The sequence below is a fragment of the Schistocerca nitens genome, chromosome 1 (assembly GCF_023898315.1).
Source record: "Schistocerca nitens isolate TAMUIC-IGC-003100 chromosome 1, iqSchNite1.1, whole genome shotgun sequence".
In the NCBI taxonomy this organism is placed as follows: Eukaryota; Metazoa; Arthropoda; class Insecta; order Orthoptera; family Acrididae; genus Schistocerca; species Schistocerca nitens.
The window spans coordinates 954,017,844-954,024,436 of NC_064614.1; positions in this window are offsets into that span (position 1 = coordinate 954,017,844).

Here is a 6,593-nt window from a genome sequence, read left to right on the forward strand (position 1 = left end):
CAGGATTCATGATGTCAGTTCCCTCCAGCACTACTTCATCCATTAGTCAAGTCCATGCCATGTTGTGTTGTGGCACTTCCTTGTGCTTGTGGGGGCCTGCACAATATTAGACCAGTGTACTAGTTTTTTTGGCTCTTCAGTATATATACAGGGTGATCAAAAAGTCAGTATAACTTTGAAAACTTAATAAACCACAGAATAATGTAGATAGAGAGGTAAAAACTGACACACATGCTTGGAATGACATGGGTTTTATTAGAACAAAAAAAAATCCCATATTGCTAGACACGTGAAAGTTCTCTTGCGCACGTCGTTTGGTGATGATCGTGTGCTCAGCCGCCACTTTCGTCATGCTTGGCCTCCCAGGTCCCCAGACCTCAGTCCGTGCGATTATTGGCTTTGGCGTTACCTGAAGTTGCAAGTGTATCGTGATCGACCGACATCTCTAGGGATGCTGAAAGACAACATCCGAAGCCAATGCCTCGCCATAACTCTGGACATGCTTTACAGTGCTGTTCACAACACTATTCATCGACTATAGCTATTGTTGAGGAATCGTGGTGGACATATTGAGCATTTCCTGTAAAGAACATCATCTTCGCTTTGTCTTGCTTTGTTATGCTAATTATTGCTATTCTGATCAGATGAAACGCTATCTGTCGGACATTTTTTGAACTTTCATATTTTTTTGGTTCTAATAGAACCCCATGTCATTCCAAGCATGTGTGTGAATTTGTATCTCTCTATCTACATTATTCCGTGATTTATTCAGTTTTCAAATTTATACTGACTTTTTGATTACCCGTATATATATATATATATATATATATATATATATATATATATATATATATATATATATATATATACATGTGTTAGTAATACCTACCCACCACCTTTTATGCATTACAAAAATTCTTGTACAGAATAGGAGTGAAGGAGAAACTTTAGTTTTCAAGTTTTACCTTGCTATCTCTCAGACATCTTAGGTCACTGGGTAAGTTACCAAAATTTCTGTTGCTTCATAGTGCACCCCTTTTTGTGCTAAAGAGAATCTTAATACAAATGTCATTTTTCCTTCTTATACTGTAATTATACACATTATAGTTCATTTTGAACTGCCATTAATTATTTACAACAAACTTTGTGAGGGGTTAAATATTCTGTGAAGCAGTAGTCAGAATGCCTCACTCCTTAAACAGGTGTCTACATGAAGAACATGGGTGTGCATCACATATTATTCTAACAGCATAGTTTTGAGCAATGATGACTTCCTTTCTTAAAGATGAGTTACCTTAGAACATTATTCCATTACATCCTCCACAATAGGTGAGTGGTCAGCGTGACGGATTGCTGTCCTACGGGCCCTGGTTCGATTCCCGGCTGGGTCGGGGATTTTCTCCGCTCGGGGACTGGGTGTTGTGCTGTCTTCATCATCATTTCATCCCCATCTGGCGCGCAGGTCGCCCAATGTGGCGTCGAATTTAATAAGATCTGCACCAAGGCGGCCGGACCTTCCCCGCAAGGGGCCTCCCGGCCAATGACGCCAAACGCTCATTCCCATTATTCCATTACAATGTACAAAATATGACATCTCACTGATTCTTCTAGTCCCAACGTTTGCAATGATTCTAAGTGAAATGGTAGCTGGTCTAAGTAAAGTGGACTGATTAATATGCATATTAATCTGAATCCGTATTCGCCTACCACACTTCAACACTATTTAAGAATAATTCAGTGTTCCTGGTGTAAGTGGCGTGAATAAAAGGACGCTATGTGCAAGAAGCATGAAGCGCCCTTTGAATGTATCCTGATAGCTAAAAGAGCCACGCGCACTTTGAATAAGAAAATGCTACTTGACACTGAAATCAATATAAAAGATAGGGTCGCCACCAACTCTAGCCACACGACAAAAAGAGGTAGCACTGAGTCGGAAAATTACTTAATTTATTAATAATAAAAACTCACAAAAGAACATTCATTGTAAAGTCATTGATAAAGAATGGGATGAAGTTATTAATATGATCCAGGCATTCTTCCCGTGAATCAAATATTGAGTAAAGTAAATATGACGTGAACACCATGCGTAAGTGCAGCCTGCAGCAAGATTCGTGAAAACACAATCTCTTCCAGAGCATTTGCTTCAGATAAAAAAAGGGACACTAATCACTACACCTGTGCACATGGAAACGCTATCGGTGGGCCAACAAGGAAAACTACAAGGTAAATGGCGAAGGTAACGGCGACGTAACATCGGTACACAAGATAAGATTGAAGGCAAAATTATTTATTCCTTAAAACATTGATGTAGTGCATCTATAGCCTGCTGTTACATGCTAACTATGTACAATTGCTTGTGAAATACGACACGTTTCATAACAGACTCGCGGGCCACTCGGTCCGCGGAGACAATTTCTATGGACTGTGGCCAAATTTTAATCACATGAGACAAAGAAGATTCACAAATACACAAAAATTACCAAGATCCGGAAAAGATTAGAAGCATACACACACAATTGTAGGCACATAAACATTCACACTGAACCGAGGGCAATTCAACATATGCAACTCCTTTGTGCTGCGTTCCTCTCACGGATCAAAGTCAAGACTGCATTGGAAATCAAACTGAAAGTTTACAAAAGCCTTGCATTCCCTGCTGCAACCCAGCAAATAAATCTTTATAAGACGAGATTCGAGACCAAAAGCTAAAAGCTCCCCTCTCTATGCGACAACGCGCCACGCGGTCAGTCCAACTCACCCTTCTTCGACTGGAGCACAGCTGTGTACCCTTCCCGTACCGGCGGCAGACTGCCTCCCGCTTCTCCAGCCTCTTCCACGCTCCGCGTGGACCGGAAAACCCCAGGATGCCATTTCCGCCACCAACCTAACGCAGGTGGATTTCTCCCAAGTAGCGGAAACCTCTTTGCCGACTTGACCACTACGAGAGTTGGCAATGAAAGGTGGCTACAGGACCCTTTCACTGGTAAATCATTTATGCTGGTCAAGAATAAGATTGGGCCAAGTATTACCAAACTGAGGAAGATTTTCAGAAAATAGTTAAGGGATATTAATCATGTTTCGTTCTAACAGAGCTGAGTTCAAGACTTCATATATTTCTCAAATCTACTTCATGAAATACATTACTAGCTACTGTTCCAAAAAATTTCGGCCGAACTGCCGGATGTTTGCAACTTCCTGCCACAATATTTGGGCGCAGTGTCTTCTGGCCATCTTCAGGTGATACTGGCTAAAACTCCCTGAGCTCTGGTATTTAAGGCCCCTGCGGTTCATGTGTGGTGGATTCACTTGTCGTTGGACGTGTGCTACCTGACCGCGTTCGATATTATTGCGTCGCGCGCTCTCCGTGGTGAAAACTCGCGGCATCGATGTCAATTCGATTGTCTTCTTGCGGTTCCATCACAGACCTACGGTGGCTACGGAGAACACGAAGTTTTTCGACAATTGGACTCCATGCCGGATTCAATTGATAACCGCCGTCACGATTAATAAGAGACTCATTGTCAGACAGCCGTATTTCCACGGATTCATTAATAATAGAACTCCAAAAGTTAGACGTATGGGCCACAATTTTTGTCTCATTGTAATTCATGGCATGACAAGTGGAAATACAGTGTTTGGCGATGGCAGACTTACAAGGCTGAAGAAGGCGAGTATGCTGCTGATGTTCTACAATGCGATCCTGCACAGTACGCGTCGTTTGCCCTATAAGATTTGCCGCACTCACACGGAATTCTGTAAACACCTGCCTTGCGCAGCTCTAGGTCGACTTTGACAGATCCCAACAGCGACGAAATTTTTGCAGGAGGGCGAAAGATTGCTTTCACTTTATATTTTCTTATTATTCTGCCTCTTTGCGCTGAAATATCTTACTGAGAGATAATCATAATATATAATTAAATTAACACACAGACATGATTACCACCAAAATCGGACAGCACTGTACACTAATACATTACTCTTCCCATTGCACACAAAACTGTATATTAAGATTACCGTACCCAATTAGTGAGTAAATACTGTATGTGTGAGGTTAAAAAGGTTCAAATGGCTCTGAGCACTATGGGACTTAACTTCTAAGGTCATCAGTCCCCTAGAACTTAGAACTACTTAAACCTAACTAACCTAAGGACATCACACACATCCATGCCCGAGGCAGGATTTGAACCTGTGACCGTAGCGGTCGCGCGGTTCCAGACTGTAGCGCCTTTAACCGCTTGGCCATATGTGTGAGGTACACATCATCATTATGCATTTGTTTTCCATGTTGTTAAGGATTGCCTACCGTGTTTCTGGAATGATTTTTGACAATGTATTGGGCGCAATTCTCGTTGCATAAGCCAGAGACTGGAACGTTTCTCCAGTCCCCAAAAAACTTGAAGTGACAGCCAGTCTACAACAAAATAAGAATAAGCATAGCAGCTTTACACATTTCATAAACTTCTGTGGAGTTTTCTCACTCATATTCCACAACAGCCAACAAAGCCAAAAAAGCTAATTCAGTTGAACCCATTTTCACCTATGACTATGTGTGCTTCGCACACCAAGCAGACAGTTAATGATTGACACGCCAAATAAATTGAACAATTATCGCTAGAGAACACTGAGAGCACGAAATCACGTTAACTGGCTCGTTCCGTGGACTGATGGCGCTCTATCTCGTGACATGGGATTTCTCTTACACATCCACGTCAACGTCAGCTGACTCGTTCCGTGTGTTGACGGAAAAGACACTGGTCCATAAGAGCAAAGACATGCGGAGTTCATGGCTCATGCTAGCCCACAGATATTAATTTGGATGATTTGATTAAACGTAGCAGCTTTGAAATTATGTATAATATTTGCTGGAATTTGCTAAGTGCTCTCATTCTCAAATAGTAGCTAAGTAAAGTCCATGTATTTGCACACCATGAGTTATGCTGCCACAAGACAAATGTACAGTTTCTATTTGTAATACTTGTCTTATTGTTTAACTTTTAGCATAAGATTACAGGCCAGTTCACACTGGCCATACCAGTACCGTCATGTCATGGAACCGTCACATCAGCGTGTATTCACACTGTCAGTCACATCACAGTACATCAAGTGATTTCATTTTGCATGGCTGTCCTCAACTCCTCTTTCTCGGGAATTGCGAACGTCAGTAGATGATTTTCAATCGGTTTTACAGGCGAAGTGCACATACACAATGCAGTAGCCTACGCACATGAATACAGGAGTGCACATTTGCACGAAAATGACATTAACGTTACTCAAGTAATACGCAGATTGTTTATAACAGAAAGAAGACAGAAGTGCAATACAACGCAAAGAAAGACTGTGGGACTGAAGAGTGCTGTTAGGTGGTACAGAAGGGGGATTTCACACACTATACAAGAAGCTTGAGGAAGAGGAATCTGCTTTTCATATTTTAAGAAGTTAAAGCAACAGTTTTTTAATTTGTTATGCCAAATTGGATCCAGAGTTACTGCGAGGAACACAGCATTACAAGCTGCCGCCACATCCCATGAAAAACTGGTTTGTTTAAGGTTAACTTTAGTTTCTATTCCAGTACGATTTTTGTGCAGTACTCATTTCTCCCTCAATACCTTTCCCTTCAAGATTTATAGGTTTTCTTTAGGTCTCATGTTTGGCTTTTAATAGTTTAAGTCCCTTATTTGGACTGGGATTAACTAGTGAAACCACATAAATATTGACCATTGATGCTTGAAAAACTGTTTCACATGCAAACCAGAGATATACTTAACAATAAATAAGTGTGCCACAACATGTAGTTAAACGACTTACAGTGTCTGTAGGTTTCAGTCCATTTCTTAATGAAACACTACAAAAGCCAGACTACATTAAAATACATTACACCTACTCATCACTCTAATTCTACCCACAGTACTATTCCCACTTCCAGTTACAGCCATACTGCAATCCATTTCATTGTGAAATATGAAATATGGTACTGGCATGTGTAAAAATTCACTTTATAAATGTAGTATAGGCCAGATGTTGTATAATTCAGATTGATACCTCACTGCTTCAATTAATGTTTTGTCATTTCTTATAAATTTTGACAAAAGAAATAATGAAACTAAACAATTTACCACAAATAACGAACAACAAATGACTGATATCAACACCAAAAACCACAACGAAACAAAATAGGGAGATCTGCATGATGCCGTGTATAAGGAGGAAATGAGCTATGGTGTCAGGAGTCACGTGATCAACAACGGATAGGTGCCATTAACAGTTGAAACTTTCTTCCTGAGAAACCTTGATGGCGTCTTCACATGATGTGCTGGGTCGGTATTGCCCATGTGGGTGCTGCCTTTTGAAATTCATTGCAGAATGTATTGATTGCACGGGATGTGATGTGATGTGACGGTCAGTATGAATTGGCCTTATCTCTCTTAATGAATAAGTTACGACAGCATTTTAAATTTGGTCAATAATTAACGCAAAATATTGCAAATCATATTTTTGGAGCCCCCAAGACGTTAGACAGGCAATCTACAATTAGTATTTGCTTTTGGGATAGTCGCTTAGTAGTATAGATTGTACATCTTTAATGTATTTCTTTG